The sequence below is a fragment of the Antechinus flavipes genome, chromosome 3, assembly GCF_016432865.1.
Source record: "Antechinus flavipes isolate AdamAnt ecotype Samford, QLD, Australia chromosome 3, AdamAnt_v2, whole genome shotgun sequence".
Classification (NCBI taxonomy): Eukaryota; Metazoa; Chordata; class Mammalia; order Dasyuromorphia; family Dasyuridae; genus Antechinus; species Antechinus flavipes.
This window is the reverse complement of record NC_067400.1, coordinates 328,630,771-328,648,030: the sequence shown is the minus strand read 5'-3', so window position 1 is coordinate 328,648,030 and position 17,260 is coordinate 328,630,771. Positions and strand designations below refer to the sequence as shown.

Genomic DNA, 17,260 nt, shown 5'->3' with positions numbered 1-17,260 from the left:
TCCATATTCATTTCCCCCACTCCTCTCTCTGGGTGCAGATGGCTTTCTTCATCACAAGATTATTGGAACTGATCTGAATCATCTCATTACTGGAAAGAGCCACGTCCATCAGAACTGATCGTTGTATAATCTTGTTATTGTTATTGTGTACAATGATCTCCTGTTTCTGCTCATTTCACTTAGCACCAGTTCATGTAAGTCTCTCCAGGCCTCTCTGAAATCATCCTGCTGATCGTTTCTCATAGAACAATAATATTCCATAGAAATCATATACTATAATTTTTTCAGCCATTCTCCAATTGATGGACATCCTCTCAGTCCAGTTTCTTGACACTACAAACAGGGCTGCTACAAACATTTTTGCACACATGGGTCCCTTTCCCTCTTTTATGATCTCTTTGGGATACAGGCCCAGTATAAACACTGCTGGATCAAAGGGTATACAATTTGATAGCCCCTTGAGCATAGTTCCAAATTGCTCTCCAGAATGGCTGGATCAAGAACACAGTTCTTTGCAGAAATAGGGGGACTATATAGGGGTGTGAAATTGTGCATAAATATCATGCTTCATTTATGTATATATTAATTAGTTTTGTGGAACTATTTGTTATCCTTTTTCTTCCTCTTTGTTATAAGGAAAGACTCTCTGGGAAGTGGGGGGGAGAGATATTTTGATATTTTTTAAATGATAAAAAAAATTAAAAGAATTGAAGTAAATGCTAATTTCAGAAAAGCTTAGAAAGATTTACATGAACTGATGCTGAGTGAAGTAAGTAGAAACAGGAGAATATTCTATAGCAAGATTTAGCTCTTCTCAACAATACAGTGATCCAAGGCAAATACAATAGACTTGGGATGGAAAATGCCATTCGCATCCAGAAAGAGAATTATGGAGATCAAATAAGAACCAAAGCATATCATTTCACCTTTTTTGTTTGTTTTTTCCCTTGTGTTTTTCCCTTTCTCAACATGACTAATTTGTAAATATGTTTAAAATGATTGTATGTGTATAACCTATATTAGATTGTTTCCTGTCTTGAGAGGGAAGGATATGAATTCATCATCTATTAAGAGCAATAGATAGAGCAATTTGTGTCCAACTCTTTATGATCCCATTTGGGGTTTTCTTGGCAGAGATACTGAAATGGTTTGCCATTTCCTTCTCCAGATCATTTTACAGATGAGGAAACTGAGGCAAACAAGATGAAGTGACTTGCCCAGGATTACATAGTAAGTATTTGAGGCCTTCAGAAATAGGAATACATTGTAACAAAGACATTTTAGGTACATAAAGTCTATGAAAAGTGAAAATGCACCAGGCATTGGTTTGCTCTTATGTATTTACAACTATATACCCTTTAGAATGAATTCCTAAGTATATTGTATATATAAATAAGTTGTTAGTTGCTGCTTTTGCATATACACAAACATGCTTGAACATCACATAAGCAATAATCAGTCTTCCACTGGAACCTCAAATATGTGTAAGAGAGGACAAAAACAGATGTAAAGGATTGGGAAAAATCTTCTGAGCATTAACAAGGTGGTTTTTCTGACGCCTCAATTTTCAATTCTTTTAGAGATCAGTGAAGTCTTTGTAGGCCTAAAGTCATTAGAATTTTGTATTGCATTAATTTGCATTGTATTACATTGATTTCCCTTAGAAATCATCCTGAATTACAAGAGACTATAAGTAAAAAAGTTATTATAAGTATACTGGCTGAAAAATGACAACTTAGTGAAAGAAAGGCAATCTTGACTAAGAGTGATCAAGTAGAAAAACCCAGCAGTATGTTTAGGAAAGCATCACCAAATATCTTCAGACGCTTCTGAGACCATCTCTCTTTTACAGGGGAGAACATGTACTTAAGAAGACATCTTCCAATTCTAAATATATGTCCTCATAATTATCTGTATGAGAGTTCTTTACAATTATTGCCAAACCCTCTAAATCACTATTGATCAGAAGAATGCAAATTAAGACAACTCTGAGATACCACTACACACCTGTCAGATTGGCTAAAATGACAGGAAAAGATAATGATGAATATTGGAGGGGATGTGGGAAAACTGGGACATTGATACATTGTTGGTGGAACTGTGAATGGATCCGACCATTCTGGAGAGCAGTTTATAACTATGCCCAAAGGGCCATCAAACTCTGCATATCCTTTGATCCAGCACTGTCTCTGCTGGGTCTGTATCGCAAAGAGATCTTAAAGAAGGGAAAGGGACCCACATATCCAAAGATGTTTATGGCAGCCCCCTTTTTTTTTATAGTAGCAAGAAATTGGAAACTAAGTGGATGCCCATCAATTGTACAATGGCTGAATAAGTTATGGTATATGAATGTTATGGAATAATATTGTTCTATAAGAAACAATCAATCAGCAGGATGATTTTGGAGAGGCCTGGAGAGACTTACATAAACTGAAGTAAGGAAAACCAGATCATTGTACAGCAATGATTATAAAATGATCAATTCTGATGAATGTGGCTCTTTTCAACAGTGAGGTTATTCAGGCTACTTCCAATGATCTTGTGATGAAGAAAGCAATCTGAACCCAGAGAGAGGACTGTGGGAACTGAGTGTGGATCACAACATAGTATTTTTCACCCTTTTTGTTGTTGTTTGCTTGCATTTTGTTTTCTTTCTTATTTTTTCCTTTTTATCTGATTTTTCTTGTGCAACGTAATTGTGGAAATATGTATAAAAGAATGGCATATGTTTAATATGTATTAGATTGCTTGCTGTCTAGGGAAGGGAGGGGGAAAATTGGAACAAAGTTTTGCAGGGGTGAATGTTGAAAATTATCTATGCATATGTTTTGAAAACAAAAAGCATTAACAAAAACAATTATAGTCAAACTTACTCCATTCATCCTATTCAATTTTGGACTCTGCTCATCCTCCATCTGCAATAACTGTTGAAGATATATGTAAAAACATACCGAAGAGATATTTCAGGTTCAGTTCCAGACCATTGTAGTAAAGAAAATATCACAATAAAGTGAGTCACACAAATTTTAGGGTTTCCTATTGCATATAAAAAGTTATGTTTATGTTAAATATGCATCCATTGAGTGTGCATTTTACCCACAAGAGAACTTGTTTTAAAACTAGGATCCATATTCTCAAACCCTCCTAACTAAGTTTATGTAATATTGTTCAATATTATGGTAGCTTGGGGACAGAAAAAAGTCTGAGAAATGGGAGAGAAATGGGAGGACAGCTGGGTAGAGGAACAGTCAAAACACACACAATATTTATCAATTAAGTTTGCCATATTATATGGGAGCAGTTAGTGGTTCCCCAAAGCAAAAACACCACAACAGTAAAGATAATCAGTCACAGATCACCATAACAGATATAATAACAATGAAAGCTTTGAAAAATTGTGGAAATAATGAAAATTGGAAAAATAGCAACACTTGACTTGCTTCACAGAGGGTTGCCACAAACCTTCGATTTGTAAAAAAAAAAAAAAAAAAAAAAAAAAAATGCAACATCTGAGAAGTACAATAAATTGAAGCACAATAAAATGAGGCATGCCTGTACTGTTTGATCACATCAGCCAGCTGTCTATTAAATTGCATGTCACAGTCTGAAAATAAGGCATTCTTCACCATGTGTTTTTTCTATATGTGGAATTATAGAGCCATTTTGCATTTTGTAAAATTCAGGGAAGATCTTACAGTCTATAAGACATCTATCTTCTCTTTGGACTGTATAATGGTTATACCCCATGTCAATAGGAAAAAATTATGGAGAGTATACTTCACCTTATTTTATGCCTTATGGAGAGTATACTTCACCTTATTTTATGCCTTGCTTGATATTAACTAATAAAAGACTGTTGAATAATACTTCTGTTATGACATCTATTAAGCAATTTTATATGATCTTAATATCTATGAGAGATTTTTTCTGGAGGAGAGCCTTCAAGGATGTAATTTATTCTGTCAAATCAAATGTTTTAAATTGGTTAACAAATAATTAGCATAATGTGATATCGTATTCTTTGTACTTTTCAGTAAATTGTGTGATTAAAATATATCATGAAGTATTTTCAACATCTTAGCATTAGATTAACTTCCAAAAATGTATATAGAGATGGAAAACTAGGAATATAGTCAGGGGCAATTGCTTCCTTGATTGCATTTCAGGAGGAATAATATTGTGACTTTTTTTTCTTGCCAATCATTATCTTTCACTTTTTCTGGTACATTGAGAATCACTCCTTCAGTCATTCAAAATTATATTGTCTCTAGCACAGGCCTCCTTTATCTATTCTTGTTCTGTCTCTTATTCTTCCTATCTTTGCTTTCTTTAGGGCAATTTCTACTTCCTTGTGTAGTAAATATATTAGGAAATGTGATGTTGAGCCCAAATATGGTGACTTCACTGTCACAGATGGAGGAAACAGTTTATTGGAGAAATGACGAAAATTCTTTTCATTTTTGTCTGTTGGCTATCTTTCCAGTTTTATCCTTGTATGCTCTTGGGATGAGCTGATTTAATTAGGCCTCATATAAAGCTTTATGCAAATTTGTTCTGCCGTGCCCTACCCTCCCCCCTACTACTAAATGTTTTATGAAGTAATAAGGCTCACAATATTTTAAAATTATTTATCCATATGGTTTTTCATTTATTTGTCAATTTTTTGGACATTTAGGTTGCTTCCAGTTCTTTGTCATCGCAGGTAATGCTAACATTTATGTATATGTATATAAACACAAATATAAACATATATTATATATACATATGTATGTTTACATGTACACAAACATACACACACATCTTGTCCCTAACTGAAAAATACTTATCATGCTTATTGTTTGTTAGTTATGAAAAGGAATTTTATTTTGTAAAGCAAATGTTATCTTAAAGTCATTCTGTGAATAAGATATTTGCCAACATATATTATCAGAATCATCTGTGTTGATGATTATCAAATTTATCTCTCTTGTCTTAAAAGCTTTCTGCTGATCTCCAATCTCACATGTTTTAACTGACTTTCGGACATCTCAAATTGGATGTCTAGTAGACATTTTAAATTCAACCATCAAAAACCAAACTCAAACTCATCATCTTTTCCCCTAAACCCTTTCCTATCTTCTCTATTACTATTGAGAATAATGCCATATTCCCAGTTCCCCAGGCTCACAGCCTTGACTCTTTACGATCTCTTTTTTCCCTCATGGCCAATCTGTTGCTACATTCCATCAATTTTACCTTTGTGACATTCCTCAAATAAGCCCCTTTCTCTTCTTTGATTCTGCAACTTCTCTGGTGGGGGCCCTCATCATTTCACACCTGGAATAATTGCAATAACTTGCTGATGAGTCTTGCTGGCTTAAGTCTCTCCACTCTGATCCATTCAACCACCAAAGTGATTTTCCTAAAGCATAGATCTATGTCATCTTCTCTACTTAATAAATTCGAATGGCTCTTAATCACCTTCAGGATTAAATAGAATATCCTCTGTTGTACAAAGCCCTTCCTGACTTAATCCCCTCCCACTTATCCAGTCTTCTTACAGCTTACTCTTTTTACTTATTCTTTGACCCATTAACACTGACTTACTATTCCATGAACAAGATACACACCTCTCTGCTCCAGCCATCTTCTCTGACTGTCCCCCATGCCTGGAATGTTCTCATTCTTCAACTTCACCTACTTCCTTCCTTGACTTCTTTTAAGTTTCATCTAAAATCTCATCTTCAACAGGAAGTCTTTTTTTTTTTTTTTAGGAGAAAATTTATATTTCTTTCTTTTTATATAGTTTTTTATTTAGAAGTTATATGCATGGGTAATTTTATAGCATTGACAACTGCCAAACCTTTTGTTCCAATTTTTCCCCTCCTTCCCCCCATCCTGTCCCCCAGATGGCAGGTTGACCAATATATGTTAAATATGTTAAAGTATAAATTAAATACAAAATAAGTATATATGTCCAAACAGTTATTTTGCTGTACAAAAAGAATTGGACTCTGAAATAGTGTTTCACTATGAAAGAAATTAGCCTATGAAGGAAATCAAAAATGCAGGTGGACAAAATAGAGGGATTGGGAATTCTATGTAATAGTTCTTAGTCATCTCCCAGAGTTCTTTCCCTGGGTGTAGCTGGTTGAATTCATTCCTGCTCCATTGGAACTGATTAACAGGAAATCTTTTTCAAACTTTCTTCATTCTAGTGCCTTCCCTCTCTAAATTATTTCCTATTTGTCTTATATATGTTGTCCCCATTAGATTATGAGTTTCTTGAAGGCAGGGACTTTTTTGCCCCCTTTTGTACCCCCAGTGATTAGCATAGTGTCTGGCACTTCATATTGATTGACTCTTATCTGAATAACTCAAAAATTCTTTTTAATTTTATTTTGTTTTCCTCAATTATATATAAAAACAATTTTTTAAACATTTGTTAAAATTTTAAGTTCCAAATTCTCCCAATCCTTCCCTTCTCCCCTCCCCACTGAGAAGGCAAGCAATTCAATATAGGTTATATATATGCAGTCATCAAAACATATTTATATACTAGCCATGTTATTAAAGAAAACATTGGCCTTCCCCCCACAACAACAACAACAACAACAAAAACCTAAGAAAAATAAAGAAATTTTTAACAAGAGTATGCTTTGGTTAGCATTCAGGTTCTATCAGGTCTTTTTCTGAAGATGGTGAGCATTTTTCATCCTAAGTCCTTTAGAATTACCTTGGATCACTGTATTGCTGAAAATAGCTAAATCCTTCACAACTGATCATTGTACAATATTGCTGTTACTATGTACAATGTTTTCCTGGTACTTCTCACTCTGCTTTGCATCATTTCATGTAAGTCTTTCCAGATTTTTCTGAGATCATCCTGCTCATCATTTCTTATAATAGCACAATAATATTATTATTCTAACACAATCATCAAATTTTCTATTCAATTTTGGTCTTTTCATCAGGAATAATTGAAAAGTCTTCTGTTTTATTTAATATCCATTTTTTTCTCTGAAGAATTATGCTCAGTTTTGCTAGGTAGGTTAATATTGTTGTAATCCTAATTTATTTACCTTCTAGAATATCATATTCCAAGTCTTATTTTCCTTTAATGTGAAGCCACTAAATCTTGGGTTATACCAACTGTATCTCCATGATACTAAGTTGTTTTTTCTTTTCCTTACCTGGTAGGTCTCAAATTTGGCTATAATACTACTCTGAGTTTTCATTTTGGAATTTTTTTCTGAAGATTATTGGTGGATTCTTTCTAACTCTATTTTACCGTTGGTTCTAGAATATCAAGGTAGTTTTCCTTGATAAATTTATGAAAAATTATATTTAGAATATTTTTTATCATAACTTTCAGGTAGTTTCAATAATTCATAATTTTTTTCTTTTTTCTAGGTCGGTTGTTTTTCAAATGAATTATTTTCATATTATCTTCTTTTTTTAAATTTAATTTTATTGTTTCTTAAAGTCTTGTGGATTCATTAGCTTCCATTGGTCCAAATTGAATTTTTAAAGAATTATTTTCTTCATTGGGTATTTGTATAATCTTTTTTATTTGGCCAATTTTACTTTTTAAGGAATTTTTGTACATCTTTTCCCATTTAGCCAATTCTACTTGTTAAGGTATTTTTCTCTTTATTGGATTTTTGGTGCTTTTTTTTTTTTTAACTATTTGTCCTATTCTGATTTTTGAGGTATTATTTTCTTGTGTTTTTGTGCCTTCTTTATCAAGTTGTTTATTTTTTTCATGATGTTCTTATATCACTGTCATTTCTTTTCCCAATTTTCTTCTACCTTTTAAATTTTTTTAAAAATTATTTTAAGTTCTTCCAAGAATTTGTTATGTCTTCTGAGTTTGTGTTTTCACCTTTTATGCCACCAACTTTTTATTGTCAGGATTTTTTGCTGTTGTATCAGCTCATTTTCCCAGTCTATTTCTTGACTGTTAGTTTTATATGTTCCATTCTCACCCTGGTATATTAAAACTTTCTGCTCACCTTCTACATTGTTTTGGGCTAGAAAATTGTTTCACCCCCTCTTTTTGTGTGTTCTAGCTCTATGCAATTTATTTTTAGGCATTCTTTAAAGTTGTTTGAAGGGAATTTGGGAGAGCTAAGGAAGTCTCTGTCTTTTCTCTGCTGTCTTGCTTCCATCCTACCCTCTCTACACACACACACACACACACACACACACACACACACACACACACACACACAATCTTTAAAGATAATAGAAATAACCTTGTTCAAAATTCTCCTGATCAGAAATGACAGATGAGACATAAAATAGGGAGATGTACACTTGATAATCATTGATACTTATAACTAAAATAGGAATCTGAAAGATTTTAGATGCATCCAGATCTCTCAGAAAATATTTGAAGGGGCACAAGATGGACTAATGAAAAAGAAGGCTAAATAAAAATGCCAGTAAGCTCCTCCATTCATTTCAAGAGTATATAGAAAGATGGTCAAAAGTCTTCATGCTTTTAGAGAGAGATTCTCTGGAAAAGGTAGAAAACAAAGTGAAATTTAATAAATAGATATAAAATATAAGGGAACTCTGAACAGAGACAGACTAGAGGTCATGCGCTCCTATAAATGTGGCCTAAACACAGTATCTTGGCTCTACCATGAGCATCATGGGGTAGAATTAGTCCTCAATAGGCCATTTCACAAGGAGCTAGAACAGATGTTTGCCACAGAGCACTCAGAGCCTGCAGATGATGACAGATGAAACAGGATAACTCAACCATCAAGTGCACATGGAGGATTTTACACAAAGCTGGGAACCAGGAGAATCATTAATGTCTGATTAGGGCCAGTTAGACTCTCAGCATGGGATGTGGCCAATTGAAGATCATGTAAGGAGAAAGAGAAAGATGCAAGGGCCTGCACCTGCATTAGAGCATCAGAAGCCAGGGAGTGTGACAGAAGATGGGCGTAGTTCCAAACCTGCTCATGCAGAACAACATTGGTAGCAGCATTCAGACCACAGAGGGATGTGACCAAACAGAGCCTGTCTATCCCATCCAAGTGTTATGGGGTGCAGACAATAGCTCTGGCAAAAAGTTTTACTATAAGAGATGAGGCTGGAGAGATGAGTACAAAAAAGAAAACATCAAATAATGAAGGAATATTATAAATTAAGAGAAGTCCAAAAGGTGATTCCAAAGGAAGAGAATAATTATATATCAAGTAAAAGTGAACCTGTAGAGAAAAGAATGGTTTAGTCATAAAAACACTAAAATTGACTAGGAAAAAAAATAAGCTATAGATTTTTAAAATTGAAGTCAGATCTCTTTACAGAGGGGAATTAGAAGAAAAATAAATAGTTTAGAACAGAAACTGAAAATTTTTATCCATTTGGTGTACTCCCTTAAAAATAGAATGGCTTCTCTGAACTCTAACCCTGCAACTGGCAACATGGCTAAATGTACCAAGAAGGTTGAAATTATTGGTAAATATGGAGCACATTATGATGCATCCCTCAGAAAAATAGTGAAGAAAACTGAAATTAGTCAGCATGCCAAATATACCTACTTCTTCTGTGGCAAGACCAAAATGAAGAGATGAGCTGTGGGTATCTGGCATCATGGATCCTATATGAATACAGTATCTAGTGATTCATGGACCTATAATACCACCTCTGCAGTCACAATCAAATTTGCCATCAGAAGACTCAAGGAATTGAAAGACCAGTAAAATCTTATCAAATATCTGTAGTCCATAGTCTTACAATAAATGGGTTAATTTATGGAATAACAAAATAAAATAAAATAAAAATAGAGTGGAGTTAAACTTAACTAAAGGACTCCATGAAACAGAAAACATTACAGCACTCAAATGCCTCAATAGTTAAAAGAATATGTAAAACTTCTATGATCAAAAGTAATTTAATTGGAAAAAATCTTGAGGAGAATAATTTAAGAATTGTCAGATTTACTGAAAACCATAACTTAATAAAGGACCTATCCACCTGTTTTAAGAAATTATATAAGAAAATATTCTAAATCCATTAAAATCAGAAGGCAAGTTAAAATTGAAAAAATTCACCAGATAACTCCTGAAAGTAACCATAGACGGAAAACACTTTTGAATATCATAACATTTTACAGATTGTTAGATATATAGTTACAGATATCTTGAAGGTTAAAAAAAAATTACAAGACAGAAAGAAAGAATTAGAGTGGAAAGGAATCACAACTTCTATAGTAACAAAATCATAAAGAAAAACAGCTTTAAAAGACTTATTAACTTTAATCAATTCAATGACCAATCATAACACTAGAGTAGTTCTATGATGAAGTATGATATTTACTTCATGACAGAGAGATGATTAACTTAAATTGTAGAATAAAATATGTTCCAAGACACAGCCGATGTTGGGATTTGTTTTTCTTAACCCTATTTGTTGCAAAAAAAATGTTTTTCTTGGTAGCAGGAGGCTGGAGGGTGGAAGAAAGAAGAGAGCTAGGAATATGGTTACCAGAAAGAAAGAGTAAAGAAATGAAAGAGAATGCTGAACCATGTTTTTGAAATGTACAGAAGAAAGGAGAAGGAATCACAAACACAACAGCTCTGGAAGTAACATTTATTTTAAAAGAAAAATAAGATGTACATAATAGAAATTCTGTTTCATGTACAACCTTCTATTTATGCTCTACAGTGTATATGGGAATGCTGATTTTAGTGGATATGTGTTAAGAATTTTTTAAAGTGAGAGAGGTAGAGAAAGGAAAAGTCTGATTTAGTAGCAACGTGATCATGGGCAAGTCAGCCTCTTTAACCCTGTTTTCTCTTACAAAATGAATGCTTACAGTGACTGCTGTCAAGGGAAAGACTGCTTGAAATAAGGGATAGAGAATTGTCCTCAGAGCCAAGAAGACCTGGATTCAAATCCTATTTTTGACTATGTGACCATGAACAAATCACTGAACATCTTAGTGTCCTTAGGAAATATTCTTAATACCTATCAGAGTAGGTGCTGATAATCTGCTATGATACTGGAAATTTTCTCTTGAGAAATTCTCAATAACAATGAAATCATAGGTTAGATCCAGCACATAGAAGGATCTACCATAATGGGTTGTTGGGTAGGATAAAATGAAACAATGAATGAATAGCACTCTAAAAATGTCAATTATTATATGCATTCATATATATACATATGTGGAACACTAAGTAATTGCTGCAGAGAAGGAAATTGTAAAAGTTCCAATAATTGATTAATCCAAGTAAAATCTAATGCCTTGACTTCAGGTTTTACTTTGCTACTTCGAAAATACATATTGCATACACCACCTCCACCATCACCACCAAAACCCTCTTTCCCTCAAAACTTGCTTACAATTAATTCCTAAAGAGTCTTACTTTCAGTACAATGATCATCATTTCCTTGCTAAAGTATTAGCACATTGGTTTAAAAGTATTTGAATGAAGATAAATGCCTTTTTAAAATCAATTTAAGGGAAAAGTTCATTTATATTTATACATTTAAGTTCCTTTAATAGAAATGAGCATTGTATTTTATTAAAAGCTTTTTCTGTATCTATTGATATAATTGTGATTTTTAAACTTTTATTATTGATATAATGAATTATGATAATAGTTTTTCTCATGCTAAATTATTCCTGCACTCTTGATGTAATTCTCATTTGGTCTAGTCTAATATTTAATTTGCATTTGCCTCATTCCAGTTCATTTCTTGCATTTTCCCTAAAGGAATTGTCCTTTACCCAACTGGGCATTTATCTAATCACTAGTGTGTGTTAGTCCTCTATATAAAATATTCGCATTCTATTCCATTTTTAGATGGTGATAATTGTTAGGAAGCTTTTCTTTATGTCAAGCCCAAACTATCTCTCCAAATCTGTCAAAAACTCTTTTTTTCCCTGACCCCCTAGAGACTATCTCTTCCCTTATTTCTCTTTTCCAGGCAAAAAGTTCCCCGTTCCTTCATCTCATTTCTCTTGGCATGGTCTGCAGCACTATCATCATCCTGTATACCCTCTACTAGATGTGCTACAATTTGTCAGCATTATTTCTAAAAAGTACTGTCCAAATCAAAACAATTTATAATCATATTAAATATGCTACAAATCATTATTGACTAACAAAATGCAAATTAAAACAACATTGAGATATCATTTTATACCTATAAGACTGACTAAAATGATTGAAGGGGGAAATGACAAATTAGCTTTTTGTCATATTAGCTTTTCTTGTCTCATTATTAATTCACATTTGACCTTTATTCATCTTAAAACTCTGAATTTTTTCATATGAGTTATTTTCATGCCATTCTTCTGCCATCTTTCATTTGTGCAATGGAATTTTTTTGAGCCAAGCATAAACTAACATCAGTCTGTGAAATGCCATATTTTATAATTTTTCCTTTTTACAAAATACTACTCCAATGCCTTGTCATTGATATGGAGGATAAACTTTCAAATGAAACTCAGAACTGAGTAAATTCTTTCTGTTTCTGCACTACCAGTGACATAATGACAGGGAAGGGATAGAAGGATAAAAAGATTCCTTTTATTTTCAGACTCTCAACAACCTTCAATTTGACTAATGGTACTTAAATATGTGATGCTTGTCCAATGACTGATGAGTGAACATATTGCTAGAAGAGTTGAGTCTTATCAATCCCAATATTCTTCCTATAAAAGAATCAAGCCAAAAGAAGGAAGTTGCATTTAAATGACAGGATGGCTCATGGATATTTTGTGGAAAGGCAGAGAAAGTGGTTTTTTAAATGAACTTTATTTTATACCCAGACAAGAAATATTATTTTACAGGAAATTTGGTCATCCCATTTTGAAATATATGTGCAAAAAGATCACTATGAAAATAATTTTAGTTTATGTTCCAACATGAATTTCTGAGAATGAAGCAGTAGAGAAATTCTGTGAAGAACTTGATAAAAACTCTCCATATCAAGTCAACATATACTCTGCTATTTGATGACTTTAATGCAAAGGTTGGAAAAGGAGAAGATGAGTAGAAATATATGGGAAAGTATGGTTCAGGAAAAAAAATATTAAGAGTCCCCAGACATTACATGGAAACCTCACATATTTGTATTATAAGCACTATCTTTTAATTAAACCAAATAACACTATAAAGTATTAAATGGATTTTGTTTTATTTTAATTCAAAGAAAAAAACTTGGTATTGATGTAGGAGTCATTGTAAGTCAGTTCTATGTTTATAGTCAACCTGCCAACTTCTCAGAGCTAAGATCATACTTTGCAGAAAACAATAAGAAGAAAAAATTTAAATAGATTGAAATTAAAATAATTGAACCCTCAATTACTTAAACAAGTACAGACAACTCTGCTATAAAATGACATGTATTCCTAAAAATAACTATGCTAGATAAGATTATACAATAAAAACCACAAAGCATATGGGGGGAAAGGGGCAACAAACTTAAAAACTTCAATAATGATACATTAAAAAAAAAGATAGGAACCTTATAAAGATGATAGCACAGTTTGATATGTGTGTGTGTGTATAAATACATACATATACATATATATATATATACATATATATATGATGATGATTAGCAAATAAAATCTGAAAAAAAATAAAATGAAGCAATAACAATGGCCTGAGAAGTACTAAACAGGGGAGAGATTAGAAGTCTCAAGGAGGGCAAGGAATAAGTTTTAAGACAAAAGAGTCCTAAGGATAGATGGAATGAAAGGAAGTTATAGTCAAAAAGAATTTCTCATTAGGGAGGTAGAACACTGGTGAATATGGTAATATTTAGTATGTGACTATCTCTATGTCTGAGATGGAGTGAAAGAATGAATAGTTGGATTTAAAGGGGCTAAAGAATTGGAAAGTTAGGGTTTTTGAGGAAGCATCTATGTGGATAATCAATTCTTTTAGTTAAAGGTAAGAATTGAACAATGTGGTAATTCAGGTTAATTACAATGGTCTTGTGATGGAGAAAGCCATCTACACCCAGAGAGAGGATTGTGGGAACTGAGTGTGGATTGCAACATAGTATTTTCATTCTTTTTGTTGTTGTTTGCTTGTATTTTGTTTTCTTTCTCATTTTTTTTTCCTTTTTGATCTGATTTTTCTTATGCAGCATGATAATTGTGGAAATATATATATATAGAAGAATTGCACGTGTTTAACATATTGGATTGCTTGTCATCTAGGGGAGGGGATGAGGATAAGTGAGGAAAAAATATTTGGAACATAAGGTTTTGCAAGCATGAATGTTGAAAATTATCCATGTTTTGAAGATTAAAAAGCTTTAAATAAAAAGGGTAGGAGTTGAAGAAGAAAGGAATATAAGATTCTAGGTGCTGGATATCTTGAAAAAGGTGAAAGAATGACCTAGAATTCAACTTATTATAGCTATAATAATCTGAATTGAGTGGTAATTTCTGATTGAGTGTTTTTCAAAGGACAAAAAGTTTTTGAGAGAAGGAAAGAAAGGAAAAATTTAGAGGTAACAGCAGAGAGTAGGAACATTCTGATTTCATCTTCCAGGTCAGTGTATTGGGGAGTAAAAGAAGGTATAACTAATTCCAGAAAGGATAACTGTGAGTTGACTCTCAGTAATAGCTAATAGATGGAAGAAGTGTGAGAAAAAGGGCCAGGATGAAAGGAGTTTGTTCACTAAAGAATGGAAAGGTGAGAGCAAGATTTGAGTGATATGTGGGTGGAATAGAGATGAGAAGTATATATGCACATCTCTCTTACCCACCAAATAAAAGTTCCTCCTTTAGCAAGTATAGTCAAGCATAACAAATTCATATATTTGTCATTTCCGAAAATGTGCATCTCATCTTGCATCTAGTCTACTAACTATCTGACAAGAGATGAGAAGCATACTTCATTATCATTGTTCTGGAGTTACAACCAGTCACTGGATTGATCAGAGTTCTTTTAGCATTGTTTTTCTGGTTGTGATATTGCTGAGACAAAGGGTATGCCTGATTTGGTGACTTTGGGGGAGTAAAGTTCCAAATTACTTTTCAGAATGTTTCAACTACTTCATAGCTCCACCAGCAATGAGTTGCTGTTATTTATTTATTTACTGCTAACATAGTTATAGACTAATGCATGAAGATTGGCAGGAAAAGAAGCAGAGAAAAAGGTTGGTAGTTTAAAGAAGCAGTAGAGTCACAAATAAAAGATTATTTTGTTGTTGCTGCTGTTGCTGTAGTTACTTCAGTTCTTAACAAGGGAGGGTTAAACATATTTGTAGGCAGAAGAAAAGGAGCCATTTAAGTGGGAGAGATTGAAGACATAGAGAATAGAAGCTGTGACACTAGGAGAAAGTTTCCAGAGGAGCCAGAAAAAAGAAAAAAGAAAAAAAAATGGGATCAAAAACAAAGGTGAAGGACTTGAGTAGTTTTGGATAAGATGAGGAGAAGCATCTCCTCCAGCTAGGAGAGAAGATATAATGGGTAAATAGACAAAGATTTTTAGGTGGGGATGGAAATTCGATAATGCTTGATTTTAATCCCAATAGTTTCTATCTCTTTAGTTAAAGTAAGAAGTGAAATTGTTGATCATTAGCTGAAGAGTAGAAGCTTGAAAAGAGGAAGGATGCAGATGAATGTCTTTTAGGAAATTTTACCTGAATTTTTCCTTAATATGAGAAATACTTAAATTTTAGGAGGAAAAATTGAATTCCTCAGAAGTAGAGAGAAATTGAATCTTTCTCAATTGAGAAAACAGTCTTCAAATTATTTTGAGTTCACTGAAGTAGGTTTGCACCCACTTCATAGGTTTACAAAAGTCTTTACTTTCCTCCCCACTCCCTTCCCCCATGAAATCTGGTAACAAAGAATGGAAGGATTATCAATAAACTAATTTATATATCAGCAAATGACATAAATGCTGTGTTCTAAAGCAGCTGTTTGATTTAGTTTTGTGATAGAAGTGTCATCTAAAACTGCAGGATTGCATTGTTAAATGTAGTTTTAGAATCCTGGCTTGCACAGAGCTTTCAATATCAGTGTTGCCCTTGACACAAGAGACTGTGAAACCAATATTGAGTTGCCATAGTAACAATAAGCACCTCAGGAAAAAAAATGCTCCAAATGTAATATTAATGTATAGGATTATTGGGAAAAGAATTCATGTGATAGTGTTGATTTTTTTTATTGTTATTCTAGATTTGTTCTTTAGCAAAATGTTGGTGCTTGATGTAACTTTTGACTCCTTAATCATTATCTTTAATTTTTTCTTAATGTGAGAAATCTAAGGAACCAATATATAAATATTTCTTTTTTTTTTAATTTTGGGAATATTTATTTATTTAATTTATAATAACTTTTTATTGACAGAACCCATGACAGGGTAATTTTTTTACATTATCCTTTGCACTCACTTCTGTTCCGATTTTTCCCCTCCCTCCCTCCACTCCCTCCCCTAGATGGCAACAGTCCTATATATGTTAAATATGTCGCAGTATATCCTAGATACAATATATGTGTGCAGAACTAAACAGTTCTTTTGTTGCACAGGGAGAATTGGATTCAGAAGGTAGAAATAACCCAGGAAGAAAAACAAAAATGCAAGCAGTTTACATTCATTTCCCAGTGTTCTTTCTTTGGGTATAGCTGCTTCTGTCCATCTTTGATCAATTGAAACTTGTCATCTTTATTATATTCGCTCGGCCTATCCAAGAGCACTTAATATTATAGTTTTGCTGTCTATTTCTTCTTGCAGCTCTCTTAATTTCTCTTTTAAGAATTTAGATGCTACACCACTTGTTGCATATATGTTTAATATTGATATTGCTTCATTATCTATGCTACCCTTTAGCAAGATATAGTGCCCTTCCTTATCTCTTTTAATTAGATCAATTTTTGCTTTAGCTTGATCTGAGATCAGGATGGCTACCCCTGTTTTTTGACTTCACCTGAAGCATAGTAGATTTTGCTCCAACCTTTTATCTTTACTCTGTATGTATCTCCCTGCTTCAGGTGTGTTTCCTGTAAACAACATATTGTAGGATTCTGGCTTTTAATCCATTCTGCTAACTGCTTCCTCTTTATGGGGGAGTTTACCCCGTTCACATTTATGGTTAAAATTGCCAATTCTGTATTACTTGCCATGTTGTTAACCCCTGTTTATGATTTTCTCCCTTCTTTCCCCCTCACCCCCCTTCCCAGTATTAAGCTTGTGAGCACCACTTGCTTCTCACAGCCCTCCCTTTTTAGTATCCCTCCCCTCGCCTTAGATTTCCTCCCCCTATTTTACCCCTTTCCCTCAGA

General features: G+C 33.4%; 1 pseudogene; it reads left to right on the top strand.

The window, feature by feature from the left end:
* Nucleotides 1-9,422: 9,422 nt before the first annotated feature.
* LOC127557948 (60S ribosomal protein L37a-like) lies at nucleotides 9,423-9,701 on the top strand (annotated as a pseudogene).
* Nucleotides 9,702-17,260: the final 7,559 nt, after the last annotated feature.